An 11736-nucleotide genomic window follows, 5' to 3' on the forward strand; every position below is an offset into this window, starting at 1 on the left:
TTTGGGTGGGAATCGACGTACGCCCGTCCTACACCTGTTTTAGCACATTTCATAAATGAGGGCCCATGTCAACACAATAAAGATTTCTTGAAGAATGGTTTGTCTTTTATAGTTCTAGTTTTTTTCCAATTCTTCTGGTCACACTTACTCTCTCTGGTTGCACTATTTCACATCTTTTGTCTGTAGTTCTCTATTCTGTCAGGGCTTAACTCTATCTCCCCCACCTCTTTTTTATTCTTGTTATGTCTTGGCAAGAAGCAATATGCTTTTGGGTCATCCGTCCATCTCTTCATCCGAATCAGAAATTCTTTATTGATCCGCAAACATAAAATCTGGAAAAAAATGCTCCTTCAAGCCGGATTTGAACCAGCGACCTAAGGATTTCAATTTTATGCCTCTACAGTCCTCCGCTCTACCAACTGAGCTATCGAAGGGAGCTAATGAATGCCTTAGCATTTCTTGATTTTTCTCTACAGAAAACAATTAAACTTTCACCGGAGACTAAACTTTGATTCAGTTTGCAGCCTTCAGTCTTTATTCTATATACAGAGTCTTAATTCCAGCCAAATTCCTCCCTTGCTGTAACAAGAAACTTCTACAGTTTGGCGTCACAAACAGGATTTCAAGGAGGAATCAGAAAGGGACTCCACCGGTGACTGATGAGGGCATGCATCCAGGGATCTGATGATCACCTGCCTCTAAACTTCGCCAAACATCTTTGAGAGAGAGAGGGTCAGAAAGCTCCCCTGATTCCACTCTGAAATCCAAAGACAAGGAAGCAATTTCAAACAGCGGGGGTAAGTTAAAGTTTCAATTCTGTTGGATAAATTATTTAAATTGGACATTGAGACGGTTTGTGAGACAAATATTGACTGTGATTTAACTGAGGGATTCGGTGAAAGTTATCTTTTGTTTTGTAAAACTTTGGGTTGTGTACAAAACAGGAGAAAAGAGAAGGTATTTTTTTTTCCAATTCTTCTGGTCACACTTGGCACTATTTCACAACTTATGTCTTAAGTTCTCTATTCTGTCAGGGTTTAACTCTGTCTACCCAACATCTTCTTTTTTTTTTCTTGTTATGTCTCGGCAAGAAGTTATTATGCTTGTGGGTCGTCTGTCCATCTCTACATCAGAATCAGAAATACTTTATTTCTCTGTGAAGTGAAACTCTTGAAAAGAGGGTTCCTTCGAGCCGGATTTGAACCAGCGACCTAAGGATTTCCACTTTATGCCACTACAGTCCTCCGCTCTACCAACTGAGCTATCGAAGGGCAACCACATGTATTAAAGCACTTCCTATTCTTGTGAATGTGATGACACAGGACCCCCCTGGAGGGAATTTCTTCAAATTTTGCAAAAACATTCACAATAACTTGTAAATCAATGATGAGATTTTGGGGGTCAAAGGTTCAATGTCAAGGTGACTGCGTCTTCATGTCTGTCCATCCGATTCTTGTGAATGCAAAATCTCTGAACCTCTAGAGGGAATCACTTTTTTTTTGTATACATAACCACTAGGAGTCGCGGATGAACTTATTTCGATTTTGGAAGTCAAAGGTCAAGGTTACTGTTTCATCACATCTCCAGAACTGTACATGTATTTCTCCTGAACTGGTGTATTTGCTTATTGTAAAGCTGCAGTGGCCTAATGGATAAGGCACTGGTCTCCTAATCCAGGATCATGGGTTCAAGTACCATCTTGGGTGATTTTCAGCAGAGTGGCGCAGCGGAAGCGTGCTGGACCCATAACCCAGAGGTCGATTGATCGAAACCATCCTCTGCTAATCTCCTTTGCTGTTGACACAATGGTAGACACTCTAAAAGGGTGATGCAGCCAGACAGCACCGTGAAAAGTAATGTTCTTGAGGAAAAATCATGTTCTGGCAGTTTATTTTGACAAATCGACATCCACTACCCTCAAGTCATGCTGTCTTTCCAGTGATGTGATTGGCAAGTGGTTGGGCTGTATACAGGTTTTAATCATATCCATCGGTTTAAAGATGCTCTCAAAACGCTGTACTTGCAATCGCGTTTCTCGTGCACATTCATGTCCTCTTAAATACAAAGAACTGCTAAGTTCTTTATTCCCAATATCAACTCTCGGACATTAGTTCCAAATGAAAACAATTGTTGTCAGAAGTGGGATTTGAACCCACGCCTCCAGAGGAGACTGCGACCTGAACGCAGCGCCTTAGACCGCTCGGCCATCCTGACTGATTCAACAAATTTCCAGTATTTAGTATATAGTTATGATATAGTTTATAGTTTATAGATATAGTTTCTCAGTCATCCATGTCATAGTTAACAAGGGAAGGTTTCTCAACTGTCAGCCCAAATATTTGGGCGTTCATGGAGACATGGAAGAAAGTCACCAGGGTGGCAATGTGTTTGACAATGGCAATACATTGCACGGGATGTGAAGACAATGTGCAATACAGGCCAAATCCTATGGTGGGAATCAAGATCTACCAATGTTTCTGTCAACAATGTCCACCTGAATCCAGAAATGTCCCTGCCAGATGGGAAATAGACTGACAATTGGGTCAACATTGTGCAATTATCTTCAAAATGTCCAACTGAGTCCACAGATATACCTTCCAGATGGGAAATAAACTGATAACTGTCTTTATGGTCTAAATGTGTCAAATATTGCCGTACAATGCCCACATTGAGTCCAGATGTGTCCCTTTTGGTTCTTGATCTATGCTATTACCCCAAAAGTTCACAACTAGGCCAAGGGCAACTGGACTTGGTAAAATGTTCTCTGCAGATTTTTTGTCCCTTATACAAGAGACTTCTTTAGTTGTTGTTTTTACACAGAAAGGGTTGGACACAGTGCCCACTCACCCACCCATATCTGACAATTGAAAGCTGTGGGGAAAGGGGGGTTCCAAGCTAATAGACCATCAACAAGCAATTCTGATGCACTATACTGGCACATTCAGGATGAACACTGTATACTCTGACTGCAGCAACACAAGTTCAAATTTCAGTGATACCTAATTTTTATGGTGATTACGAGACTGAATGCAAAGTGTGTATCCCCCATGTTTCTCAAAGCCTATCACTTCCAGTCAATACTGTCAAATTTGGAGCTCCTTCCAATTACATTAACAACCAGGTGACTCCTCAACATGACCCCACCAACGTACTGTTTACAGTCTAAATGACCAAGGAGAATAACCCTGTTAGCTTACTTTAAACTAGATGTGAAAAGTTGAAAGTTTGATCTTTTTCACCTATACTGTGACTTAGAAACAGGTTCCACTGAGACTTGAACTTAGACCGCTGGATTCACAGTGCAGAGTGCTACCCATTACACCATTGAACCTTTAAAAGTGTTGCAAGGGTTTGCTAGGCAGTTTCTTTCATAATATCCACATGTGTGGTATTAAAGGCACACAACAATCACAACAATTATTGGCCAACTTAAGTCATTTAGTTAGCTAAGCGTTCAGAGGATGTGGGAAAAAGCAAGTCAAGAACAGGTTTTAAAGGACTTGCCACAGACAGTGAAGACAGCAGTAGATATGTCTACTGTGTACAAACACATGGTAACTTTACATCTGTTGACAATAAAGATGCCCACAAAACCCTGTAGTGGCCATTGAGTTTCTTGCGCACATTCATGTCCTCTTAAATACATAGAACTGCTTTATTCCCAATATCATGTCTCAGAAAAACAGTAGATGTCAGAAGTGGGATTTGAACCCACGCCTCCAGTGGAGACTGCGACCTGAACGCAGCGCCTTGGACCGCTCGGCCATCCTGACTGATCCAACAAATACTTTGTAGGACCTGTCTCAAAAATTATAATATAGTAAATTAAACATGTCACGATACAGTAGGTTCTCAGTCATCCATGTCATAGTTAACAAGGGAAGGTTTCTCAACTGTCAGCCCAAATATATGGGCGTTCATGGAGACATGGAAGAAAGTCACCAGGGTGGCAATCTGTTATAGTACCACTGTATGCATGTGTACCTGCATGCATTTCAAAATGTAGGCCAAGAAAAAAAAGAAACAGAGCCATATTCAAACAAAAAAAAGAATTTTACAGCAGAAAGCCCCATTTTAAGGACACACAGCAGACCTACAATGAAATTGTAATTGCACTGCTTTGAAAATAGTAAGAACCTTCTTCATCACAAACCTGACGGTGCAGTACTTGATCCACATGGATCCACTTGCTGTCCCTCTGGCTGTTCCTCTCTCTGTCCCATTTATGTTTTCTTCTCCTCACTCTCTTCTTCATTCTCCTCACCCTCTTCTTCATCTTCCTCACCCTCTGGAATATCCCTCTCTGTGTCAGAGCCCTCACTTTCATCACACGCCCTCTCTCCAAACTCCCAGAACTCCTCTGGCTCTCCCTCTTCCTGCTCTCCAGTCCCTTGATTTGTTTCTCTCACTGCTGTTTTTCTCACTTTTTGTTTACTAGGGCTCTATACCGCTTCCTCGTTTCATGATAAATATTAGAAGAAGAAAAAACGTAGGGGTATGCATTACATTTCCCTCCCTACTCACCTGGGCATAAAGCCTGTCGATTACTTTACACAAACGTAGTTATTTGTTAACGCAATGCAACAGCAAAGACGGATGAAGTTACGTGTTCAAAGTACTCACTTCCCGTACTCAAGTAGAAGTAGACTTAATTGTGTTAACAAATACTCTGGTAAAAGTAGAAGTACTGATTTAACTTCTTTACTCAAATACAAGTAACAAAGTACAGGCTTGGAAATTTACTTAAAGTATGAAAGTAAAAGTAGCCTTGCTGATGTTACTAGAGAGCACGCTGAGAAACTTCAGTGGACATTGAGAAAAGGCAAGGCAAGGCAAGGCAGCTTTATTTGTAGAGCACATTTCAGCAACAGGGCAATTCAAAGTGCTTTACACAAAATCAGTTAAACAGATAAAACACTAGTAAAAACAGTTAAAAATCATAAGCATTAAAAACGGTAAAACACATGAATAGACAGTTAAAAAAATAGACACATAAAACACAAGAATAAAAGTTACAGTGCAGCATAAGAAATTTAAAGAAATGAGCAGTCATTTAAAGAAAGGCAGCATCAAAAAGGAAGGTCTTCAGCCTTGATTTAAAAGAACTGAGAGTAGCAGCGGATCTGCAGGTTTCTGGGAGTTTATTCCAGATATGAGGAGCATAGAAACTGAAAGCTGCTTTACCCTGTTTAGTTCTGACTCTGGGGACAGAAAGTAGACCTGTCCCAGATGACCTGAGAGGTCTGGGGGGGTCATAGTGTAGTAGCAGATCAGAAATATATTTTGGACCTAAACCGTTAAGTGATTTATAAACTAGCAAGAGTACTTTGAAATCAATTCTTTGAGACACAGGAAGCCAGTGTAAAGACTTCAGAACTGGAGTGATGTGATCCAGTCTCTTGGTCTTAGTGAGGACCTGAGCAGCAGCGTTCTGAATCAGCTGTAGCTGTCTGATTGATTTTTTAGGGAGACCTGTAAAGACCCCGTTACAGTAGTCAAGTCTACTGAAGATAAAGGCATGGACAAGTTTTTCCAAATCCTGTTGACACATAAGTCCTTTAACCCTTGATATATTCTTAAGGTGATAGTAGGCTGACTTTGTTATTGTCTTAATGTGGCTGGTAAAGTTCAGGTCTGAGTCCATGACTACACCAAGATTTCTGGCTTTGTCTGTTGTTTTTAACATTGTTGTTTGAAGCTGAGCGCAGACAGCAAAAGGCTCTTATTCTTTATTCTTTATTTGCCATTGCCTACATTTTAAATGTCTGTCTGCCAATAGGTCTAAAACATATATAAACATATAGCTTATTTCTTGTGACAGAGAGTGGGACTCCAGGTTAATAAGATTCTGACCGAGTAGCAAGACATGAATTCAAGTGGGATTTTGTGAGAAGTCTGTGTATGTTCCCATCCAATTAGATTCAATTTGGTATTGATGATCAAAAATAATAACTAACTCCTGTGAAATTATTTGAAACTTAATGAGGACTAGATTAGGATTTAAAAAGATTTAAAGCTGAATCTGGTTTTCAATTTGGCCCAGGTGTGTCTGTTAAAACACCAACGGAGACAACTTCTCTCTGTTGATGCTTTATTACAATCAAGCATCAGGATAAAGATGGGGGGGGGGGTTAGCTCTGCTAAGGCTGTGTGTGTGGTAATAAAATAAATAAATAACATTGTAAAGGCTACCATACACAATGTATAGGAATCTTACAGTGACGAAAATAAGTATATGAACACCCTGCTATTTTGCAAGTGCAGCTTAGGCATTATATGGTGTGTTGAGGTGCTACATGAACATTTCTGCAAACAGTCCTAGCAGGGCTCATCATGTTGTTGTGGCCGAGTGGTTAAGGCGATGGACTAGAAATCCATTGGGGTCTCCCCGCGCAGGTTCGAATCCTGCCGACAACGGGCGCTGTTTTTTAAGAGTGGTACCAAACCAATGACACATCAGAGTATACCAAATCGCAGATGTGCCTTCATAAACAATACTGTCTTATCTCATAGGTACTGGAAGCAACCAGTCTCCACCAATGTATTTCTTATCAATCTGTCTTACAAGATTTGCAGTGAACGTTGTATTGTCCAGCAGAAAGGCAACGGGTGTGTTACTTTTCAACTATGATTTATATCGTAGCAGTGCAAGCATTTTGCCCAGGTTTGATTTCAAGCCACCGCATATTTCAATTTCCTTGCGGGAGTCATCCCAAAAGGATTAATAAAGATAAGTCTAAGTCTATCTCAGAAAAAAGTCAAAAGAATTTCAAAATCTTCAGGGGATGTAGCTCAGTGGTAGAGCTCATGCTTTACATGTATGAGGACCTGGCATCTCCAGCAGGTATTATGGTAGAGTCTTTAAAAGAGCTGCAGAAGATATTACCTCCTGTGATAATCTGACTGGTAGAAAGCACTTTAAACGTACATGTTTACAGTTTCTATTTACAGTATTTATTACCTGTAGTGTAGTATATTTACTGTATTACACTCCAGTTTTTATGGGTGTTACAGCGGGAATAAAAGGTATGAGCACTGTAGTTTCTTTTTTATGGATGAAATAATCTCAACATGCCATTAAGTTTACTCTTCAGCAGGTGGAGACATTTCACTTCAGACACTTGCAACATCAGAGGCTTTGTTAAACATCAACAGACTGGAAATAGACTTGATACTGATACAAAGCACAGGAATTAGAAGAGGATGGTTTCAATCCCTCAACCTCTGGGTTATGGGCCCAGCACGCTTCAGTGTCTGTGATTGACATTTTGAGGGGAGATTTGGGACCCTGTGGCAACCAAGGTTCCAACAGCTTACGGGTAGTAAAGTTAAAACATTGGTAGACCTTGCAACTATCTTTTATTTGAGCTCCCTTATACTCACACATTGATTATTCACATGTAAGACTTGTGATTGGCTGGTGTTTTAAAAAAAAAGGGCATTGTGAGTACAGCTATAAACATCAGTAAGGAGTCTACCAAGTTGCCTCTTATCATTTTAGTTTGGACACCAGTGAGGCTTACAATGTAAAGAGAGGAGCCTGGTTGGGCTAGAACTCTCCTCTGCTGGATCGGGCTGTACTGCACCGCCTAATATACACCTTGACATATGGATAGTCCTAATATTATATACAGGCTTATATTGCAATCTCGTCACCCTACATGTAGGTGTACCTATATTTAAATAAAACACACTGTAGCAAAGCTTATGCAGTGTTTTTTAATTTTACCTGTTTTTTTTCTGTGAGGGACAACTCTGTCCGGCTTATTTATGTAGCATGGAAGCTAGCGTTAGCTAACTAGCAGCCAGCCTGCTTCCAAACAAATACTTTTTAATTATCTCAACACTTTTAACAGTCAAACTGAAACACTGGCGGTGAGCTCCAGGTCCTGCAGCTGCAGACGGACATGGATAGCTTCAGACCCGCTCACCACTAGTGTTGGTGGAATAGCAAGCTAGCGTTAGCAAACTAACCCCGCTTATAAATACATACATTTTAATTATCCTAACACTTAACAGTCAAACTGAAACACTGGCGGTGAGTCCAGTCTTGCAGCCACGGACGGACCGCCATCAATGGGTATAATGCGTGCCTTTTAAATTACATTTTATTTTTTTTAAGCAGGCTTGTTGGTTAGTTTGGCTAACGCTAGCTTGCTATTCCCCCAACACTGGCGGTGGGCTCATGGGGGGTTGCGCGTTGCTATCGGGTCTGGAGCTTCCATGTCCGGTGAAAGTTATCTTTTGTTGGAAAACTTGGGTTGTGTACAAAACAGGAGAAAAGAGAAGGTTTTTTTTTTTCAATTCTTCTGGTCACACTGGCATTTTCACAACTTTTGTCTGAAGTTCTCTATTCTGTCAGGGCTTAACTCTGTCTCCCAAACATCTTCTTTTTTTTTCTTGTTATGTCTCGGCAAGAAGTTATTATGCTTGTGGGTCGTCTGTCCATCTCTACATCAGAATCAGAAATACTTTATTCATCCATGAAGGGAAAAGAGGGTTCCTTCGAGCCGGATTTGAACCAGTGACCAAAGGATTTCAACTTTATGCCACTACAGGCCTCCGCTCTACCAACTGAGCTATCGAAGAGCACCAACATGTATGAAAGCACTTCCTATTCTTGTGAATGTGATGACACAGGACCAAATTTTGCAAAAACATTCACAAGAACTCATAAATCAATGATGAGATTTTGGGGGTCAAAGGTTCAATGTCAAGGTGACTGCGTCTTCATGTCTGTGCATCCGATTCTTGTGAATGCAAGATCTCTGAACCTCTAGAGGGAATCACTTTTTTTTTGGTATACATAACCACTAGGAGTCGCGGATGAACTGATTTCGATTTTGGAAGTCAAAGGTCAAGGTTACTGTTTCATCACGGCCTAATGGATAAGGTACTGGCCTCCTAAGCCAGGGAGTGTAGGTTCAAGTACTGTCTTGGGTGATTTTCAGAGTGGCAGAGTGGCTCAGCGGAAGCGTGCTGGGCCCCTATCCCAGAGGTCGAAGGATCAAAACCATCCTCTGCTAATCTCCTTTGCTGGTGACACAATGGTAGACAATCAGAAAGGGTGATGCAACAAGAAATTATGGCCCTCAACCTGATTTCCATGGTGAGAAAAATCATAATGTAACTGCTGTAATTGTTGACAGCACCGTGAAAAGTAATGTTCTTGAGGAAAATCATGTTCTGGCAGTTTATTTTGACAAATCGACATCCACTACCCTCAAGTCATGCTGTCTTTCCAGTGATGTGATTGGTAAGTGGTTGGGCTGTATACAGGTTTTAATCATATCCATCGGTTAAAGATACTCACAAAACGCTGTACTTGCAATCGCGTTTCTCGCGCACGTTCATGTCCTCTTAAATACAAAGAACTGCTAAGTTTCTTTATTCCCCCAATCAACTCTCGGACATTAGTTCCAAATGAAAAACAATCGTTGTCAGAAGTGGGATTGAACCCACGCCTCCAGAGGAGACTGCGACCTGAACGCAGCGCCTTAGACCGCTCGGCCATCCTGACTGATTCGACAATTTCCAATAAGACCTGTTTAAAAGATTATGATTTAGTAAATTAACCATGTCATGATATAGTTTCTCAGTCATCCATGTCATAGTTAACAAGGAAGGTTTCTCAACTGTCACCCAAATATTTGGGCGTTCATGGAGACATGGAAGAAAGTCACCAGGGTGGCAATGTGTTTGACAAAGGCAATACATTGCACGGGATGTGAAGACAATGTGCAATACAGGCCAAATCCTATGGTGGGAATCAAGATCTACCAATGTTTCTGTCAACAATGTCCACCTGAATCCAGAAATGTCCCTGCCAGATGGAAATAGACTGACAATTGGGTCAACATTGTGCAATTATCTTCAAAATGTCCAACTGAGTCCACAGATATACCTTCCAGATGGGAAATAAACTGATAACTGTCTTTATGGTCTAAATGTGTCAAATATTGCCGTACAATGCCACATTGAGTCCAGATGTGTCCCTTTTGGTTCCTGATCCATGCTATTACCCCAAAAGTTCACAACTAGCCGAGGGCAACTGGACTTGGTAAAATGTTCTCTGCAGATTTTTGTCCCTTATACAAGAGACTTCTTTTGTTGTTGTTTTTAACACAGAAAGGGTTGGACACAGTGCCCACTCACACCCATATCTGACAATTGAACTGTGGGGAAAGGGGGTTCCAAAGCTAATAGACCATCAACAAGCAATTCTGATGCACTATAACTGGCCCATTCAGGATGAGCACTGTATACTCTGACTGCAGCAACACAAGTTCAAATTTCAGTGATCCTAATTTTTTATGGTGATTACGAGACTGAATGCAAAGTGTGTATCCCCATGTAACTCAAAGCCTATCACTTCCAGTCAATACTGTCAAATTTGGAGCTCCTTCCAATTACATTAACAACCAGGTGACCTCCTCAACATGACCCCACAACGTACTGTTTACAGTCTAAATGACCAAGGAGAATAACCCTGTAGCTTACTTTAAACTAGATGTGAAAAGTTGAAAGGTTGATCTTTTTCACCTATACTGTGACTTAGAAACAGGTTCCACTGAGACTTGAACTTAGACTGCTGGATTCACAGTGCAGAGTGCTACCCATTACACCATGGAACCTTTAAAAGTGTTGCAAGGTTTGCTAGGCAGTTTCTTTCATAATATCCACATGTGTGTATTAAAGCACACAACAATCACAACAATTATTGGCCACTTAAGTCAGTTAGTTAGCTAAGCGTTCAGAGGATGTGGGAAAAAGCAAGTCAAGAACAGGTTTTAAAGGACTTGCCACAGACAGTGAAGACAGCAGTAGATATGTCTACTGTGTACAAACACATGGTAACTTTACATCTGTTGACAATAAAGATGCCCACAAAACCCTGTAGTGGCCATTGAGTTTCTTGCGCACATTCATGTCTCTTAAATACATAGAACTGCTTTATTCCCCATATCATGCTTCAGAAAACAGTAATGTCAGAAGTGGGATTTGAACCCACGCTCCAGTGGAGACTGCGACCTGAACGCAGCGCCTTAGACCGCTCGGCCATCCTGACTGATCCAACAATACTTTGTAGGACCTGTCTCAAAAATTTATCATATAGTAAATTAAACATGTCACGATACAGTAGGTTCTCAGTCATCATCCATGTCATAGTTAAAGGGAAGGTTTCTCAACTGTCAGCCCAATTATATGAAGACATGGAGACATGGAAGAAAGTCACCAGGGTGGCAATCTGTTATAGTACCACTGTATGCATGTTACCTGCATGCATTTCAAAATGTAGGCCAAGAAAAAAAAGAAACAGAGCCATTCAAACAAAAAAAGAATTTTACAGCAGAAAGCTCCATTTTAAGGACACACAGCAGACCTACAATGAAATTGTATTGAACTGCTTTGAAAATAGTAAGAACCTCTTCATCACAACCCTGACGGTGCAGTACTTGATCCACATGGATCCACTTGCTGTCCCTCTGGCTGTTCCTCTCTCTGTCCCATTTATGTTTTCTTCTCCTCACTCTCTTCTTCATTCTCCTCACCCTCTTCTTCATCTTCCTCACCCTCTGGAATATCCCTCTCTGTGTCAGAGCCCTCACTTTCATCACACGCCCTCTCTCCAACTCCCAGAACTCCTCTGGCTCTCCCTCTTCCTGCTCTCCAGTCCTTGATTGTTTCTCTCACTGCTGTTTTTTTCTCACTTTTGTTAAGGGCTCTATACCGCTT

At 41.0% G+C, this 11736-nt stretch overlaps 6 non-coding genes across 6 annotated transcripts; 1 reads left to right on the forward strand and 5 right to left on the reverse strand.

Annotated features, from left to right (window-relative positions):
• Positions 1–346: 346 nt before the first annotated feature.
• Positions 347–434, reverse strand: trnay-gua (transfer RNA tyrosine (anticodon GUA)). The gene is given in 2 exon segments: positions 347–382; positions 398–434. It is a non-coding gene; the product is annotated as a tRNA-Tyr (tRNA).
• A 749-nt stretch (positions 435–1183) lies between these two features.
• trnay-gua (transfer RNA tyrosine (anticodon GUA)) lies at positions 1184–1271 on the reverse strand. The gene is given in 2 exon segments: positions 1184–1219; positions 1235–1271. It is a non-coding gene; the product is annotated as a tRNA-Tyr (tRNA).
• An 860-nt stretch (positions 1272–2131) lies between these two features.
• trnal-cag (transfer RNA leucine (anticodon CAG)) lies at positions 2132–2214 on the reverse strand. Its single transcript has one exon. It is a non-coding gene; the product is annotated as a tRNA-Leu (tRNA).
• A 1476-nt stretch (positions 2215–3690) lies between these two features.
• On the reverse strand, positions 3691–3773 carry trnal-cag (transfer RNA leucine (anticodon CAG)). The gene has a single exon. It is a non-coding gene; the product is annotated as a tRNA-Leu (tRNA).
• Positions 3774–6335: 2562 nt separating this feature from the next.
• trnas-aga (transfer RNA serine (anticodon AGA)) lies at positions 6336–6417 on the forward strand. The gene has a single exon. It is a non-coding gene; the product is annotated as a tRNA-Ser (tRNA).
• A 3021-nt stretch (positions 6418–9438) lies between these two features.
• Positions 9439–9520, reverse strand: trnal-cag (transfer RNA leucine (anticodon CAG)). The gene has a single exon. It is a non-coding gene; the product is annotated as a tRNA-Leu (tRNA).
• Positions 9521–11736: the final 2216 nt, after the last annotated feature.

This window comes from Etheostoma spectabile, unplaced genomic scaffold (genome assembly GCF_008692095.1).
Source record: "Etheostoma spectabile isolate EspeVRDwgs_2016 unplaced genomic scaffold, UIUC_Espe_1.0 scaffold00003635, whole genome shotgun sequence".
NCBI lineage: Eukaryota > Metazoa > Chordata > Actinopteri > Perciformes > Percidae > Etheostoma > Etheostoma spectabile.